At 30.0% G+C, this 19,806-nt stretch overlaps 7 non-coding genes across 7 annotated transcripts; all 7 read left to right on the top strand.

Annotated features, from left to right (window-relative positions):
• Positions 1-2,120: 2,120 nt before the first annotated feature.
• TRNAR-UCG (transfer RNA arginine (anticodon UCG)) lies at positions 2,121-2,193 on the top strand. Its single transcript has one exon. It is a non-coding gene; the product is annotated as a tRNA-Arg (tRNA).
• A 1,159-nt stretch (positions 2,194-3,352) lies between these two features.
• Positions 3,353-3,425, top strand: TRNAR-UCG (transfer RNA arginine (anticodon UCG)). The gene has a single exon. It is a non-coding gene; the product is annotated as a tRNA-Arg (tRNA).
• A 3,843-nt stretch (positions 3,426-7,268) lies between these two features.
• Positions 7,269-7,341, top strand: TRNAR-UCG (transfer RNA arginine (anticodon UCG)). Its single transcript has one exon. It is a non-coding gene; the product is annotated as a tRNA-Arg (tRNA).
• A 3,336-nt stretch (positions 7,342-10,677) lies between these two features.
• TRNAR-UCG (transfer RNA arginine (anticodon UCG)) lies at positions 10,678-10,750 on the top strand. Its single transcript has one exon. It is a non-coding gene; the product is annotated as a tRNA-Arg (tRNA).
• Positions 10,751-11,909: 1,159 nt separating this feature from the next.
• On the top strand, positions 11,910-11,982 carry TRNAR-UCG (transfer RNA arginine (anticodon UCG)). The gene has a single exon. It is a non-coding gene; the product is annotated as a tRNA-Arg (tRNA).
• A 3,338-nt stretch (positions 11,983-15,320) lies between these two features.
• On the top strand, positions 15,321-15,393 carry TRNAR-UCG (transfer RNA arginine (anticodon UCG)). The gene has a single exon. It is a non-coding gene; the product is annotated as a tRNA-Arg (tRNA).
• A 1,159-nt stretch (positions 15,394-16,552) lies between these two features.
• TRNAR-UCG (transfer RNA arginine (anticodon UCG)) lies at positions 16,553-16,625 on the top strand. The gene has a single exon. It is a non-coding gene; the product is annotated as a tRNA-Arg (tRNA).
• Positions 16,626-19,806: the final 3,181 nt, after the last annotated feature.

Below are 19,806 nucleotides of genomic sequence, written 5' to 3'. Positions count from 1 at the left end.
CCCTTCGTGGTCGAGGTCTTCTTTTTGATCACTATTTGTACTCTTCATGAAATAAATGGATAACAATGTTGTAAAGAATGTAATTACTATAGGAATATAAATACAACATAAACAATGATGTGTATGATGTACACATAGTTACAGTTTTTTTAGGTTTTAGGTGGATAGTAAAAGTAATCCTTTTGGAAAAGGTAAATGTTTACCTGTTAACTTGTTCAATTTTGGTAATCTGTGTTGCAAAAAATTCTTTGACCAAATTGATACAATAAAGGATATTTGCATATCTGCATATAAAAATTACATCTCACATGTTTAAAAGGAATCAATGAAATCTGAACACCCATAGTCCAATGAAAAATTGCTATAAAGCCTACATCCCTAATATTTTCATAAAACTTAAAAATCCTTTTGGAAAATGTAAGTGTTTACCTGTTAACTTGTTTGATTTTGGTAATCTGTGTTGCAAAGCAATTCTTTGACCAAATTGATACTATAATGGTTATTTGCATATCTGCATATAAAAATTACATCTCACATGTTTAGAAGGAATCAATGAAATCAGAACACCCATAGTTCAATGAGAAATTGCTCTAATGCCTACATCCCTAATCTTTTTGTAAAACTTTATAGCATGCCTATAGAAAAGTTATGTTATTTCTCTGCTAAGTTAAGGATTTAACAAAATCTAGGCTATGTGAAAGGTATACTTTGTAATGTTCACTCAAAATATATCATTAAAATATATTGTTGGATTTCATTTTGTAATTCATATGCAAGTTTTTCCAAAACTTACCTCTAGAAAAAACTTCTAAATTTTGAATGTTATACTTGAGGTTTCTATTACCACACCTTCCACAGGTTCGAGAACTTCTACATAGATGACCACGTGGTCTAATGGATAAGGTGTCTGACTTCAGATCAGAAGATTGAGGGTTCGAGTCCCTTCGTGGTCGAAGTTATCTTTTTGTTACTATTTGAAATCTTCAAACTCTGCATGAATTCAATGGATGACAAAGTTGTAAAGAATGTACATTTCTAAATGTAATTCCTATAGGAAAATAAATACAACATAAACAATGATGTGTATGACGTACACATAGTTACAGTTTTTTTAGGTTTTTGGTGTATAGTAAAAGGTATCCTTTTGGAAAAGGTAAGTATTTACCTGTTAACTTGTTCAATTTTGGTAATCTGTGTTAAAAACAATTCTTTGACCAAATTGATACTATAATGGTTATTTGCATATTTGCATATAAAAATTACATCTCACATGTTTAGAAGGAATCAATGAAATCAGAACACCCATAGTTCAATGAGAAATTGCTCTAAAGCCTACATCCCTAATCTTTTCATAAAACTTTATAGCATGCATATAGAAAAGTTAAGTTATTTCTCAGCTAAGTTAAGGATTTAACAAAATCTAGGCTATGTGAAAGGTATACTTTGTAATGTTCACACAAAATAAATCATTAAAATATGTTGTTGGATTTCATTTTGTAATTCATATGCAAGTTTTTCTAAAACATACCTCTAGAAAAAACTTCTCACATGTTTAAAAGGAATCAATGAAATCAGAACACCCATAGTCCAATGAGAAATTGCTATAAGGACTACATCCCTAATATTTTCATAAAACTTCAAAATCCTTTTGGAAAATGTAAGTGTTTACCTGTTAACTTGTTCGATTTTGGTAATCTGTGTTGCAAAGCAATTCTTTGACCAAATTGATACCATAATGGTTATTTGCATATTTGCATATAAAAATAACATCTCACATGTTTAGAAGGAATCAATGAAATCAGAACACCCATAGTTCAATGAGAAATTGCTCTAATGCCTACATCCCTAATCTTTTCATCAAACTTTATAGCATGCATATAGAAAAGTTAAGTTATTTCTCAGCTAAGTTAAGGATTTAACAAAATCTAGGCTATGTGAAAGGTATACTTTGTAATGTTCACTCAAAATAAATCATTAAAATATGTTGTTGGATTTCATTTTGTAATTCATATGCAAGTTTTTCCAAAACATTCCTCTAGAAAAAACTTCTAAATTTTGAATGTTATACATGAGGTTGCTATTACCACACCTTCCACAGGTTCGACATCTTCTACATAGTTGACTGCGTGGCCTAATGGATAAGGCGTCTGACTTCGGATCAGAGGATTGAGGCTTCGATTCCCTTCGTGGTCGAGGTTTTCTTTTTGATCACTATTTAAACTATTCATGAAATAAATGGATGACAATGTTGTAAAGAATGTACATTTCTAAATGTAATTCCTATAGGAAAATAAATACAACATAAACAATGATGTGTATGATGTACATATAGTTACAGTTTTTTTAGCTTTTAGGTGGATAGTAAAAGTTATCCTTTTGGAAAAGATAAGTATTTACCTGTTAACTTGTTCAATTTTGGTAATCTGTGTTGCAAAAAATTATTTGACCAAATTGATACAATAAAGGATATTTGCATATCTGCATATAAAAATTATATCTCACATGTTTAAAAGGAATCAATGAAATTAGAACACCCATAGTCCAATGAGAAATTGCTCTAAAGCCTACATCCCTAATCTTTTCATAAAACTTTATAGCATGCATATAGAAAAAATAAGTTATCTCTCAGCTAAGTTAAGGATTTAACAAAATCTAGGCTATGTGAAAGTTATACTTTGTAATGTTCACTCAAAATAAATCATTAAAATATGTTGTTGGATTTCAATTTGTAATTCATATGCAAGTTTTTCCAAAACATACTTCTTGAAAAAACTTCTCACATGTTTAAAGGAATCAATGAAATCAGAACACCCATAGTCCAATGAGAAATTGCTATAAAGCCTACATCCCTAATATTTTCATAAAACTTAAAAATCCTTTTGGAAAATGTAAGTGTTTACCTGTTAACTTGTTCGATTTTGGTAATCTGTGTTGCAAAGCAATTCTTTGACCAAATTGATACTATAATGGTTATTTGCATATCTGCATATAAAAAATACATCTCACATGTTTAGAAGGAATCAATGAAATCAGAACACCCATAGTTCAATGAGAAATTGCTCTAATGCCTACATCCCTAATCTTTTCATCAAACTTTATAGCATGCATATAGAAAAGTTAAGTTATTTCTCAGCTAAGTTAAGGATTTAGCAAAATCTAGGCTATGTGAAAGGTATACTTTGTAATGTTCACTCAAAATAAATCATTAAAATATGTTGTTGGAAGATCATTTTGTAATTCATATGCAAGTTTTTCCAAAACATTCTTCTAGAAAAATCTTCTAAATTTTGAATGTTATACTTGAGGTTGCTATTACCACACCTTCCACAGGTTCGACACCTTCTACATAGTTGACAGCGTGGCCTAATGGATAAGGCGTCTGACTTCGGATCAGAAGATTGAGGGTTCGAGTCCCTTCGTGGTCGAGGTTTTCTTTTCAATCACTATTTAAACTATTCATGAAATAAATGGATGACAATGTTGTAAAGAATGTACATTTCTAAATGTAATTCCTATAGGAAAATAAATACAACATAAACAATGATGTGTATGATATACATATAGTTACAGTTTTTTTAGATTTTAGGTGCATAGTAAAAGTTATCCTTTTGGAAAAGATAAGTATTTACCTGTTAACTTGTTCAATTTTGGTAATCTGTGTTGCAAAAAATTCTTTGACCAAATTGATACAATAAAGGATATTTGCATATCTGCATATAAAAATTATATCTCACATGTTTAAAAGGAATCAATGAAATCAGAACACCCATAGTCCAATGAGAAATTGCTCTAAAGCCTACATCCCTAATCTTTTCATAAAACTTTATAGCATGCATATAGAAAAAATAAGTTATCTCTCAGCTAAGTTAAGGATTTAACAAAATCTAGGCTATGTGAAAGTTATACTTTGTAATGTTCACTCAAAATAAATCATTAAAATATGTTGTTGGATTTCATTTTGTAATTCATATGCAAGTTTTTCCAAAACATACTTCTAGAAAAAACTTCTCACATGTTTAAAGGAATCAATGAAATCAGAACACCCATAGTCCAATGAGAAATTGCTATAAAGCCTACATCCCTAATATTTTCATAAAACTTAAAAATCCTTTTGGAAAATGTAAGAGTTTACCTGTTAACATGTTCGATTTTGGTAATCTGTGTTGCAAAGCAATTCTTTGACCAAATTGATACTATAATGGTTATTTGCATATCTGCATATAAAAAATACATCTCACATGTTTAGAAGGAATCAATGAAATCAGAACACCCATAGTTCAATGAGAAATTGCTCTAATGCCTACATCCCTAATCTTTTCATAAAACTTTATAGCATGCATATAGAAAAGTTAAGTTATTTCTCAGCTAAGTTAAGGATTTAACAAAATCTAGGCTATGTGAAAGTTATACTTTGTAATGTTCACTCAAAATAAATCATTAAAATATGTTGTTGGATTTCATTTTGTAATTCATATGCAAGTTTTTCTAAAACATACCTCTAGAAAAAACTTCTCACATGTTTAAAAGGAATCAATGAAATCAGAACACCCATAGTCCAATGAGAAATTGCTATAAGGACTACATCCCTAATATTTTCATAAAACTTCAAAATCCTTTTGGAAAATGTAAGTGTTTACCTGTTAACTTGTTCGATTTTGGTAATCTGTGTTGCAAAGCAATTCTTTGACCAAATTGATACCATAATGGTTATTTGCATATTTGCATATAAAAATAACATCTCACATGTTTAGAAGGAATCAATGAAATCAGAACACCCATAGTTCAATGAGAAATTGCTCTAATGCCTACATCCCTAATCTTTTCATAAAACTTTATAGCATGCATATAGAAAAGTTAAGTTATTTCTCAGCTAAGTTAAGGATTTAACAAAATCTAGGCTATGTGAAAGGTATACTTTGTAATGTTCACTCAAAATAAATCATTAAAATATGTTGTTGGATTTCATTTTGTAATTCATATGCAAGTTTTTCCAAAACATTCTTCTAGAAAAAACTTCTAAATTTTGAATGTTATACTTGAGGTTGCTATTACCACACCTTCCACAGGTTCGACATCTTCTACATAGTTGACTGCGTGGCCTAATGGATAAGGCGTCTGACTTCGGATAAGAGGATTGAGGCTTCGATTCCCTTCGTGGTCGAGGTCTTCTTTTTGATCACTATTTGAACTCTTCATGAAATAAATGGATGACAATGTTGTAAAGAATGTAATTACTATAGGAATATAAATACAACATAAACAATGATGTGTATGATGTACACATAGTTACAGTTTTTTTAGGTTTTAGGTGGATAGTAAAAGTAATCCTTTTGGAAAAGGTAAATGTTTACCTGTTAACTTGTTCAATTTTGGTAATCTGTGTTGCAAAAAATTCTTTGACCAAATTGATACAATAAAGGATATTTGCATATCTGCATATAAAAATTACATCTCACATGTTTAAAAGGAATCAATGAAATCTGAACACCCATAGTCCAATGAGAAATTGCTATAAAGCCTACATCCCTAATATTTTCATAAAACTTAAAAATCCTTTTGGAAAATGTAAGTGTTTACCTGTTAACTTGTTTGATTTTGGTAATCTGTGTTGCAAAGCAATTCTTTGACCAAATTGATTCTATAATGGTTATTTGCATATCTGCATATAAAAATTACATCTCACATGTTTAGAAGGAATCAATGAAATCAGAACACCCATAGTTCAATGAGAAATTGCTCTAATGCCTACATCCCTAAGCTTTTTGTAAAACTTTATAGCATGCCTATAGAAAAGTTATGTTATTTCTCTGCTAAGTTAAGGATTTAACAAAATCTAGGCTATGTGAAAGGTATACTTTGTAATGTTCACTCAAAATATATCATTAAAATATATTGTTGGATTTCATTTTGTAATTCATATGCAAGTTTTTCCAAAACTTACCTCTAGAAAAAACTTCTAAATTTTGAATGTTATACTTGAGGTTTCTATTACCACACCTTCCACAGGTTCGAGAACTTCTACATAGATGACCACGTGGTCTAATGGATAAGGTGTCTGACTTCAGATCAGAAGATTGAGGGTTCGAGTCCCTTCGTGGTCGAAGTTATCTTTTTGTTACTATTTGAAATCTTCAAACTCTGCATGAATTCAATGGATGACAAAGTTGTAAAGAATGTACATTTCTAAATGTAATTCCTATAGGAAAATAAATACAACATAAACAATGATGTGTATGACGTACACATAGTTACAGTTTTTTTAGGTTTTTGGTGTATAGTAAAAGGTATCCTTTTGGAAAAGGTAAGTATTTACCTGTTAACTTGTTCAATTTTGGTAATCTGTGTTAAAAACAATTCTTTGACCAAATTGATACTATAATGGTTATTTGCATATTTGCATATAAAAATTACATCTCACATGTTTAGAAGGAATCAATGAAATCAGAACACCCATAGTTCAATGAGAAATTGCTCTAAAGCCTACATCCCTAATCTTTTCATAAAACTTTATAGCATGCATATAGAAAAGTTAAGTTATTTCTCAGCTAAGTTAAGGATTTAACAAAATCTAGGCTATGTGAAAGGTATACTTTGTAATGTTCACACAAAATAAATCATTAAAATATGTTGTTGGATTTCATTTTGTAATTCATATGCAAGTTTTTCTAAAACATACCTCTAGAAAAAACTTCTCACATGTTTAAAAGGAATCAATGAAATCAGAACACCCATAGTCCAATGAGAAATTGCTATAAGGACTACATCCCTAATATTTTCATAAAACTTAAAAATCCTTTTGGAAAATGTAAGTGTTTACCTGTTAACTTGTTCGATTTTGGTAATCTGTGTTGCAAAGCAATTCTTTGACCAAATTGATACCATAATGGTTATTTGCATATTTGCATATAAAAATAACATCTCACATGTTTAGAAGGAATCAATGAAATCAGAACACCCATAGTTCAATGAGAAATTGCTCTAATGCCTACATCCCTAATCTTTTCATCAAACTTTATAGCATGCATATAGAAAAGTTAAGTTATTTCTCAGCTAAGTTAAGGATTTAACAAAATCTAGGCTATGTGAAAGGTATACTTTGTAATGTTCACTCAAAATAAATCATTAAAATATGTTGTTGGATTTCATTTTGTAATTCATATGCAAGTTTTTCCAAAACATTCCTCTAGAAAAAACTTCTAAATTTTGAATGTTATACTTGAGGTTGCTATTACCACACCTTCCACAGGTTCGACATCTTCTACATAGTTGACTGCGTGGCCTAATGGATAAGGCGTCTGACTTCGGATCAGAGGATTGAGGCTTCGATTCCCTTCGTGGTCGAGGTTTTCTTTTCGATCACTATTTAAACTATTCATGAAATAAATGGATGACAATGTTGTAAAGAATGTACATTTCTAAATGTAATTCCTATAGGAAAATAAATACAACATAAACAATGATGTGTATGATGTACATATAGTTACAGTTTTTTTAGCTTTTAGGTGGATAGTAAAAGTTATCCTTTTGGAAAAGATAAGTATTTACCTGTTAACTTGTTCAATTTTGGTAATCTGTGTTGCAAAAAATTCTTTGACCAAATTGATACAATAAAGGATATTTGCATATCTGCATATAAAAATTATATCTCACATGTTTAAAAGGAATCAATGAAATTAGAACACCCATAGTCCAATGAGAAATTGCTCTAAAGCCTACATCCCTAATCTTTTCATAAAACTTTATAGCATGCATATAGAAAAAATAAGTTATCTCTCAGCTAAGTTAAGGATTTAACAAAATCTAGGCTGTGAAAGTTATACTTTGTAATGTTCACTCAAAATAAATCATTAAAATATGTTGTTGGATTTCAATTTGTAATTCATATGCAAGTTTTTCCAAAACATACTTCTTGAAAAAACTTCTCACATGTTTAAAGGAATCAATGAAATCAGAACACCCATAGTCCAATGAGAAATTGCTATAAAGCCTACATCCCTAATATTTTCATAAAACTTAAAAATCCTTTTGGAAAATGTAAGTGTTTACCTGTTAACTTGTTCGATTTTGGTAATCTGTGTTGCAAAGCAATTCTTTGACCAAATTGATACTATAATGGTTATTTGCATATCTGCATATAAAAAATACATCTCACATGTTTAGAAGGAATCAATGAAATCAGAACACCCATAGTTCAATGAGAAATTGCTCTAATGCCTACATCCCTAATCTTTTCATCAAACTTTATAGCATGCATATAGAAAAGTTAAGTTATTTCTCAGCTAAGTTAAGGATTTAACAAAATCTAGGCTATGTGAAAGGTATACTTTGTAATGTTCACTCAAAATAAATCATTAAAATATGTTGTTGGAAGATCATTTTGTAATTCATATGCAAGTTTTTCCAAAACATTCTTCTAGAAAAAACTTCTAAATTTTGAATGTTATACTTGAGGTTGCTATTACCACACCTTCCACAGGTTCGACATCTTCTACATAGTTGACTGCGTGGCCTAATGGATAAGGCGTCTGACTTCGGATCAGCGGATTGAGGCTTCGATTCCCTTCGTGGTCGAGGTCTTCTTTTTGATCACTATTTGAACTCTTCATGAAATAAATGGATGACAATGTTGTAAAGAATGTAATTACTATAGGAATATAAATACAACATAAACAATGATGTGTATGATGTACACATAGTTACAGTTTTTTTAGGTTTTAGGTGGATAGTAAAAGTAATCCTTTTGGAAAAGGTAAATGTTTACCTGTTAACTTGTTCAATTTTGGTAATCTGTGTTGCAAAAAATTCTTTGACCAAATTGATACAATAAAGGATATTTGCATATCTGCATATAAAAATTACATCTCACATGTTTAAAAGGAATCAATGAAATCTGAACACCCATAGTCCAATGAGAAATTGCTATAAAGCCTACATCCCTAATATTTTCATAAAACTTAAAAATCCTTTTGGAAAATGTAAGTGTTTACCTGTTAACTTGTTTGATTTTGGTAATCTGTGTTGCAAAGCAATTCTTTGACCAAATTGATACTATAATGGTTATTTGCATATCTGCATATAAAAATTACATCTCACATGTTTAGAAGGAATCAATGAAATCAGAACACCCATAGTTCAATGAGAAATTGCTCTAATGCCTACATCCCTAATCTTTTTGTAAAACTTTATAGCATGCCTATAGAAAAGTTATGTTATTTCTCTGCTAAGTTAAGGATTTAACAAAATCTAGGCTATGTGAAAGGTATACTTTGTAATGTTCACTCAAAATATATCATTAAAATATATTGTTGGATTTCATTTTGTAATTCATATGCAAGTTTTCCAAAACTTACCTCTAGAAAAAACTTCTAAATTTTGAATGTTATACTTGAGGTTTCTATTACCACACCTTCCACAGGTTCGAGAACTTCTACATAGATGACCACGTGGTCTAATGGATAAGGTGTCTGACTTCAGATCAGAAGATTGAGGGTTCGAGTCCCTTCGTGGTCGAAGTTATCTTTTTGTTACTATTTGAAATCTTCAAACTCTGCATGAATTCAATGGATGACAAAGTTGTAAAGAATGTACATTTCTAAATGTAATTCCTATAGGAAAATAAATACAACATAAACAATGATGTGTATGACGTACACATAGTTACAGTTTTTTTAGGTTTTTGGTGTATAGTAAAAGGTATCCTTTTGGAAAAGGTAAGTATTTACCTGTTAACTTGTTCAATTTTGGTAATCTGTGTTAAAAACAATTCTTTGACCAAATTGATACTATAATGGTTATTTGCATATTTGCATATAAAAATTACATCTCACATGTTTAGAAGGAATCAATGAAATCAGAACACCCATAGTTCAATGAGAAATTGCTCTAAAGCCTTCATCCCTAATCTTTTCATAAAACTTTATAGCATGCATATAGAAAAGTTAAGTTATTTCTCAGCTAAGTTAAGGATTTAACAAAATCTAGGCTATGTGAAAGGTATACTTTGTAATGTTCACACAAAATAAATCATTAAAATATGTTGTTGGATTTCATTTTGTAATTCATATGCAAGTTTTTCTAAAACATACCTCTAGAAAAAACTTCTCACATGTTTAAAAGGAATCAATGAAATCAGAACACCCATAGTCCAATGAGAAATTGCTATAAGGACTACATCCCTAATATTTTCATAAAACTTAAAAATCATTTTGGAAAATGTAAGTGTTTACCTGTTAACTTGTTCGATTTTGGTAATCTGTGTTGCAAAGCAATTCTTTGACCAAATTGATACCATAATGGTTATTTGCATATTTGCATATAAAAATAACATCTCACATGTTTAGAAGGAATCAATGAAATCAGAACACCCATAGTTCAATGAGAAATTGCTCTAATGCCTACATCCCTAATCTTTTCATCAAACTTTATAGCATGCATATAGAAAAGTTAAGTTATTTCTCAGCTAAGTTAAGGATTTAACAAAATCTAGGCTATGTGAAAGGTATACTTTGTAATGTTCACTCAAAATAAATCATTAAAATATGTTGTTGGATTTCATTTTGTAATTCATATGCAAGTTTTTCCAAAACATTCCTCTAGAAAAAACTTCTAAATTTTGAATGTTATACTTGAGGTTGCTATTACCACACCTTCCACAGGTTCGACATCTTCTACATAGTTGACTGCGTGGCCTAATGGATAAGGCGTCTGACTTCGGATCAGAGGATTGAGGCTTCGATTCCCTTCGTGGTCGAGGTTTTCTTTTCGATCACTATTTAAACTATTCATGAAATAAATGGATGACAATGTTGTAAAGAATGTACATTTCTAAATGTAATTCCTATAGGAAAATAAATACAACATAAACAATGATGTGTATGATGTACATATAGTTACAGTTTTTTTAGCTTTTAGGTGGATAGTAAAAGTTATCCTTTTGGAAAAGATAAGTATTTACCTGTTAACTTGTTCAATTTTGGTAATCTGTGTTGCAAAAAATTCTTTGACCAAATTGATACAATAAAGGATATTTGCATATCTGCATATAAAAATTATATCTCACATGTTTAAAAGGAATCAATGAAATTAGAACACCCATAGTCCAATGAGAAATTGCTCTAAAGCCTACATCCCTAATCTTTTCATAAAACTTTATAGCATGCATATAGAAAAAATAAGTTATCTCTCAGCTAAGTTAAGGATTTAACAAAATCTAGGCTATGTGAAAGTTATACTTTGTAATGTTCACTCAAAATAAATCATTAAAATATGTTGTTGGATTTCAATTTGTAATTCATATGCAAGTTTTTCCAAAACATACTTCTTGAAAAAACTTCTCACATGTTTAAAGGAATCAATGAAATCAGAACACCCATAGTCCAATGAGAAATTGCTATAAAGCCTACATCCCTAATATTTTCATAAAACTTAAAAATCCTTTTGGAAAATGTAAGTGTTTACCTGTTAACTTGTTCGATTTTGGTAATCTGTGTTGCAAAGCAATTCTTTGACCAAATTGATACTATAATGGTTATTTGCATATCTGCATATAAAAAATACATCTCACATGTTTAGAAGGAATCAATGAAATCAGAACACCCATAGTTCAATGAGAAATTGCTCTAATGCCTACATCCCTAATCTTTTCATCAAACTTTATAGCATGCATATAGAAAAGTTAAGTTATTTCTCAGCTAAGTTAAGGATTTAGCAAAATCTAGGCTATGTGAAAGGTATACTTTGTAATGTTCACTCAAAATAAATCATTAAAATATGTTGTTGGAAGATCATTTTGTAATTCATATGCAAGTTTTTCCAAAACATTCTTCTAGAAAAATCTTCTAAATTTTGAATGTTATACTTGAGGTTGCTATTACCACACCTTCCACAGGTTCGACACCTTCTACATAGTTGACAGCGTGGCCTAATGGATAAGGCGTCTGACTTCGGATCAGAAGATTGAGGGTTCGAGTCCCTTCGTGGTCGAGGTTTTCTTTTCAATCACTATTTAAACTATTCATGAAATAAATGGATGACAATGTTGTAAAGAATGTACATTTCTAAATGTAATTCCTATAGGAAAATAAATACAACATAAACAATGATGTGTATGATATACATATAGTTACAGTTTTTTTAGATTTTAGGTGGATAGTAAAAGTTATCCTTTTGGAAAAGATAAGTATTTACCTGTTAACTTGTTCAATTTTGGTAATCTGTGTTGCAAAAAATTCTTTGACCAAATTGATACAATAAAGGATATTTGCATATCTGCATATAAAAATTATATCTCACATGTTTAAAAGGAATCAATGAAATCAGAACACCCATAGTCCAATGAGAAATTGCTCTAAAGCCTACATCCCTAATCTTTTCATAAAACTTTATAGCATGCATATAGAAAAAATAAGTTATCTCTCAGCTAAGTTAAGGATTTAACAAAATCTAGGCTATGTGAAAGTTATACTTTGTAATGTTCACTCAAAATAAATCATTAAAATATGTTGTTGGATTTCATTTTGTAATTCATATGCAAGTTTTTCCAAAACATACTTCTAGAAAAAACTTCTCACGTGTTTAAAGGAATCAATGAAATCAGAACACCCATAGTCCAATGAGAAATTGCTATAAAGCCTACATCCCTAATATTTTCATAAAACTTAAAAATCCTTTTGGAAAATGTAAGAGTTTACCTGTTAACATGTTCGATTTTGGTAATCTGTGTTGCAAAGCAATTCTTTGACCAAATTGATACTATAATGGTTATTTGCATATCTGCATATAAAAAATACATCTCACATGTTTAGAAGGAATCAATGAAATCAGAACACCCATAGTTCAATGAGAAATTGCTCTAATGCCTACATCCCTAATCTTTTCATAAAACTTTATAGCATGCATATAGAAAAGTTAAGTTATTTCTCAGCTAAGTTAAGGATTTAACAAAATCTAGGCTATGTGAAAGGTATACTTTGTAATGTTCACTCAAAATAAATCATTAAAATATGTTGTTGGAAGATCATTTTGTAATTCATATGCAAGTTTTTCCAAAACATTCTTCTAGAAAAAACTTCTAAATTTTGAATGTTATACTTGAGGTTGCTATTACCACACCTTCCACAGGTTCGACATCTTCTACATAGTTGACTGCGTGGCCTAATGGATAAGGCGTCTGACTTCGGATCAGCGGATTGAGGCTTCGATTCCCTTCGTGGTCGAGGTCTTCTTTTTGATCACTATTTGAACTCTTCATGAAATAAATGGATGACAATGTTGTAAAGAATGTAATTACTATAGGAATATAAATACAACATAAACAATGATGTGTATGATGTACACATAGTTACAGTTTTTTTAGGGTTTAGGTGGATAGTAAAAGTAATCCTTTTGGAAAAGGTAAATGTTTACCTGTTAACTTGTTCAATTTTGGTAATCTGTGTTGCAAAAAATTCTTTGACCAAATTGATACAATAAAGGATATTTGCATATCTGCATATAAAAATTACATCTCACATGTTTAAAAGGAATCAATGAAATCTGAACACCCATAGTCCAATGAGAAATTGCTATAAAGCCTACATCCCTAATATTTTCATAAAACTTAAAAATCCTTTTGGAAAATGTAAGTGTTTACCTGTTAACTTGTTTGATTTTGGTAATCTGTGTTGCAAAGCAATTCTTTGACCAAATTGATACTATAATGGTTATTTGCATATCTGCATATAAAAATTACATCTCACATGTTTAGAAGGAATCAATGAAATCAGAACACCCATAGTTCAATGAGAAATTGCTCTAATGCCTACATCCCTAATCTTTTTGTAAAACTTTATAGCATGCCTATAGAAAAGTTATGTTATTTCTCTGCTAAGTTAAGGATTTAACAAAATCTAGGCTATGTGAAAGGTATACTTTGTAATGTTCACTCAAAATATATCATTAAAATATATTGTTGGATTTCATTTTGTAATTCATATGCAAGTTTTCCAAAACTTACCTCTAGAAAAAACTTCTAAATTTTGAATGTTATACTTGAGGTTTCTATTACCACACCTTCCACAGGTTCGAGAACTTCTACATAGATGACCACGTGGTCTAATGGATAAGGTGTCTGACTTCAGATCAGAAGATTGAGGGTTCGAGTCCCTTCGTGGTCGAAGTTATCTTTTTGTTACTATTTGAAATCTTCAAACTCTGCATGAATTCAATGGATGACAAAGTTGTAAAGAATGTACATTTCTAAATGTAATTCCTATAGGAAAATAAATACAACATAAACAATGATGTGTATGACGTACACATAGTTACAGTTTTTTTAGGTTTTTGGTGTATAGTAAAAGGTATCCTTTTGGAAAAGGTAAGTATTTACCTGTTAACTTGTTCAATTTTGGTAATCTGTGTTAAAAACAATTCTTTGACCAAATTGATACTATAATGGTTATTTGCATATTTGCATATAAAAATTACATCTCACATGTTTAGAAGGAATCAATGAAATCAGAACACCCATAGTTCAATGAGAAATTGCTCTAAAGCCTACATCCCTAATCTTTTCATAAAACTTTATAGCATGCATATAGAAAAGTTAAGTTATTTCTCAGCTAAGTTAAGGATTTAACAAAATCTAGGCTATGTGAAAGGTATACTTTGTAATGTTCACACAAAATAAATCATTAAAATATGTTGTTGGATTTCATTTTGTAATTCATATGCAAGTTTTTCTAAAACATACCTCTAGAAAAAACTTCTCACATGTTTAAAAGGAATCAATGAAATCAGAACACCCATAGTCCAATGAGAAATTGCTATAAGGACTACATCCCTAATATTTTCATAAAACTTAAAAATCCTTTTGGAAAATGTAAGTGTTTACCTGTTAACTTGTTCGATTTTGGTAATCTGTGTTGCAAAGCAATTCTTTGACCAAATTGATACCATAATGGTTATTTGCATATTTGCATATAAAAATAACATCTCACATGTTTAGAAGGAATCAATGAAATCAGAACACCCATAGTTCAATGAGAAATTGCTCTAATGCCTACATCCCTAATCTTTTCATCAAACTTTATAGCATGCATATAGAAAAGTTAAGTTATTTCTCAGCTAAGTTAAGGATTTAACAAAATCTAGGCTATGTGAAAGGTATACTTTGTAATGTTCACTCAAAATAAATCATTAAAATATGTTGTTGGATTTCATTTTGTAATTCATATGCAAGTTTTTCCAAAACATTCCTCTAGAAAAAACTTCTAAATTTTGAATGTTATACTTGAGGTTGCTATTACCACACCTTCCACAGGTTCGACATCTTCTACATAGTTGACTGCGTGGCCTAATGGATAAGGCGTCTGACTTCGGATCAGAGGATTGAGGCTTCGATTCCCTTCGTGGTCGAGGTTTTCTTTTCGATCACTATTTAAACTATTCATGAAATAAATGGATGACAATGTTGTAAAGAATGTACATTTCTAAATGTAATTCCTATAGGAAAATAAATACAACATAAACAATGATGTGTATGATGTACATATAGTTACAGTTTTTTTAGCTTTTAGGTGGATAGTAAAAGTTATCCTTTTGGAAAAGATAAGTATTTACCTGTTAACTTGTTCAATTTTGGTAATCTGTGTTGCAAAAAATTCTTTGACCAAATTGATACAATAAAGGATATTTGCATATCTGCATATAAAAATTATATCTCACATGTTTAAAAGGAATCAATGAAATTAGAACACCCATAGTCCAATGAGAAATTGCTCTAAAGCCTACATCCCTAATCTTTTCATAAAACTTTATAGCATGCATATAGAAAAAATAAGTTATCTCTCAGCTAAGTTAAGGATTTAACAAAATCTAGGCTATGTGAAAGTTATACTTTGTAATGTTCACTCAAAATAAATCATTAAAATATGTTGTTGGATTTCAATTTGTAATTCATATGCAAGTTTTTCCAAAACATACTTCTTGAAAAAACTTCTCACATGTTTAAAGGAATCAATGAAATCAGAACACCCATAGTCCAATGAGAAATTGCTATAAAGCCTACATCCCTAATATTTTCATAAAACTTAAAAATCCTTTTGGAAAATGTAAGTGTTTACCTGTTAACTTGTTCGATTTTGGTAATCTGTGTTGCAAAGCAATTCTTTGACCAAATTGATACTATAATGGTTATTTGCATATCTGCATATAAAAAATACATCTCACATGTTTAGAAGGAATCAATGAAATCAGAACACCCATAGTTCAATGAGAAATTGCTCTAATGCCTACATCCCTAATCTTTTCATCAAACTTTATAGCATGCATATAGAAAAGTTAAGTTATTTCTCAGCTAAGTTAAGGATTTAGCAAAATCTAGGCTATGTGAAAGGTATACTTTGTAATGTTCACTCAAAATAAATCATTAAAATATGTTGTTGGAAGATCATTTTGTAATTCATATGCAAGTTTTTCCAAAACATTCTTCTAGAAAAATCTTCTAAATTTTGAATGTTATACTTGAGGTTGCTATTACCACACCTTCCACAGGTTCGACACCTTCTACATAGTTGACAGCGTGGCCTAATGGATAAGGCGTCTGACTTCGGATCAGAAGATTGAGGGTTCGAGTCCCTTCGTGGTCGAGGTTTTCTTTTCAATCACTATTTAAACTATTCATGAAATAAATGGATGACAATGTTGTAAAGAATGTACATTTCTAAATGTAATTCCTATAGGAAAATAAATACAACATAAACAATGATGTGTATGATATACATATAGTTACAGTTTTTTTAGATTTTAGGTGGATAGTAAAAGTTATCCTTTTGGAAAAGATAAGTATTTACCTGTTAACTTGTTCAATTTTGGTAATCTGTGTTGCAAAAAATTCTTTGACCAAATTGATACAATAAAGGATATTTGCATATCTGCATATAAAAATTATATCTCACATGTTTAAAAGGAATCAATGAAATCAGAACACCCATAGTCCAATGAGAAATTGCTCTAAAGCCTACATCCCTAATCTTTTCATAAAACTTTATAGCATGCATATAGAAAAAATAAGTTATCTCTCAGCTAAGTTAAGGATTTAACAAAATCTAGGCTATGTGAAAGTTATACTTTGTAATGTTCACTCAAAATAAATCATTAAAATATGTTGTTGGATTTCATTTTGTAATTCATATGCAAGTTTTTCCAAAACATACTTCTAGAAAAAACTTCTCACATGTTTAAAGGAATCAATGAAATCAGAACACCCATAGTCCAATGAGAAATTGCTATAAAGCCTACATCCCTAATATTTTCATAAAACTTAAAAATCCTTTTGGAAAATGTAAGAGTTTACCTGTTAACATGTTCGATTTTGGTAATCTGTGTTGCAAAGCAATTCTTTGACCAAATTGATACTATAATGGTTATTTGCATATCTGCATATAAAAAATACATCTCACATGTTTAGAAGGAATCAATGAAATCAGAACACCCATAGTTCAATGAGAAATTGCTCTAATGCCTACATCCCTAATCTTTTCATAAAACTTTATAGCATGCATATAGAAAAGTTAAGTTATTTCTCAGCTAAGTTAAGGATTTAACAAAATCTAGGCTATGTGAAAGGTATACTTTGTAATGTTCACTCAAAATAAATCATTAAAATATGTTGTTGGAAGATCATTTTGTAATTCATATGCAAGTTTTTCCAAAACATTCTTCTAGAAAAAACTTCTAAATTTTGAATGTTATACTTGAGGTTGCTATTACCACACCTTCCACAGGTTCGACATCTTCTACATAGTTGACTGCGTGGCCTAATGGATAAGGCGTCTGACTTCGGATCAGCGGATTGAGGCTTCGATTCCCTTCGTGGTCGAGGTCTTCTTTTTGATCACTATTTGAACTCTTCATGAAATAAATGGATGACAATGTTGTAAAGAATGTAATTACTATAGGAATATAAATACAACATAAACAATGATGTGTATGATGTACACATAGTTACAGTTTTTTTAGGGTTTAGGTGGATAGTAAAAGTAATCCTTTTGGAAAAGGTAAATGTTTACCTGTTAACTTGTTCAATTTTGGTAATCTGTGTTGCAAAAAATTCTTTGACCAAATTGATACAATAAAGGATATTTGCATATCTGCATATAAAAATTACATCTCACATGTTTAAAAGGAATCAATGAAATCTGAACACCCATAGTCCAATGAGAAATTGCTATAAAGCCTACATCCCTAATATTTTCATAAAACTTAAAAATCCTTTTGGAAAATGTAAGTGTTTACCTGTTAACTTGTTTGATTTTGGTAATCTGTGTTGCAAAGCAATTCTTTGACCAAATTGATACTATAATGGTTATTTGCATATCTGCATATAAAAATTACATCTCACATGTTTAGAAGGAATCAATGAAATCAGAACACCCATAGTTCAATGAGAAATTGCTCTAATGCCTACATCCCTAATCTTTTTGTAAAACTTTATAGCATGCCTATAGAAAAGTTATGTTATTTCTCTGCTAAGTTAAGGATTTAACAAAATCTAGGCTATGTGAAAGGTATACTTTGTAATGTTCACTCAAAATATATCATTAAAATATATTGTTGGATTTCATTTTGTAATTCATATGCAAGTTTTCCAAAACTTACCTCTAGAAAAAACTTCTAAATTTTGAATGTTATACTTGAGGTTTCTATTACCACACCTTCCACAGGTTCGAGAACTTCTACATAGATGACCACGTGGTCTAATGGATAAGGTGTCTGACTTCAGATCAGAAGATTGAGGGTTCGAGTCCCTTCGTGGTCGAAGTTATCTTTTTGTTACTATTTGAAATCTTCAAACTCTGCATGAATTCAATGGATGACAAAGTTGTAAAGAATGTACATTTCTAAATGTAATTCCTATAGGAAAATAAATACAACATAAACAATGATGTGTATGACGTACACATAGTTACAGTTTTTTTAGGTTTTTGGTGTATAGTAAAAGGTATCCTTTTGGAAAAGGTAAGTATTTACCTGTTAACTTGTTCAATTTTGGTAATCTGTGTTAAAAACAATTCTTTGACCAAATTGATACTATAATGGTTATTTGCATATTTGCATATAAAAATTACATCTCACATGTTTAGAAGGAATCAATGAAATCAGAACACCCATAGTTCAATGAGAAATTGCTCTAAAGCCTACATCCCTAATCTTTTCATAAAACTTTATAGCATGCATATAGAAAAGTTAAGTTATTTCTCAGCTAAGTTAAGGATTTAACAAAATCTAGGCTATGTGAAAGGTATACTTTGTAATGTTCACACAAAATAAATCATTAAAATATGTTGTTGGATTTCATTTTGTAATTCATATGCAAGTTTTTCTAAAACATACCTCTAGAAAAAACTTCTCACATGTTTAAAAGGAATCAATGAAATCAGAACACCCACAGTCCAATGAGAAATTGCTATAAGGACTACATCCCTAATATTTTCATAAAACTTAAAAATCCTTTTGGAAAATGTAAGTGTTTACCTGTTAACTTGTTCGATTTTGGTAATCTGTGTTGCAAAGCAATTCTTTGACCAAATTGATACCATAATGGTTATTTGCATATTTGCATATAAAAATAACATCTCACATGTTTAGAAGGAATCAATGAAATCAGAACACCCATAGTTCAATGAGAAATTGCTCTAATGCCTACATCCCTAATCTTTTCATCAAACTTTATAGCATGCATATAGAAAAGTTAAGTTATTTCTCAGCTAAGTTAAGGATTTAACAAAATCTAGGCTATGTGAAAGGTATACTTTGTAATGTTCACTC

Source organism: Taudactylus pleione, unplaced genomic scaffold, assembly GCF_031769625.1.
Source record: "Taudactylus pleione unplaced genomic scaffold, aTauple2 ptg000914l, whole genome shotgun sequence".
Lineage (NCBI taxonomy): Eukaryota > Metazoa > Chordata > Amphibia > Anura > Myobatrachidae > Taudactylus > Taudactylus pleione.
This window is presented reverse-complemented; position numbering and strand designations above follow the sequence as displayed.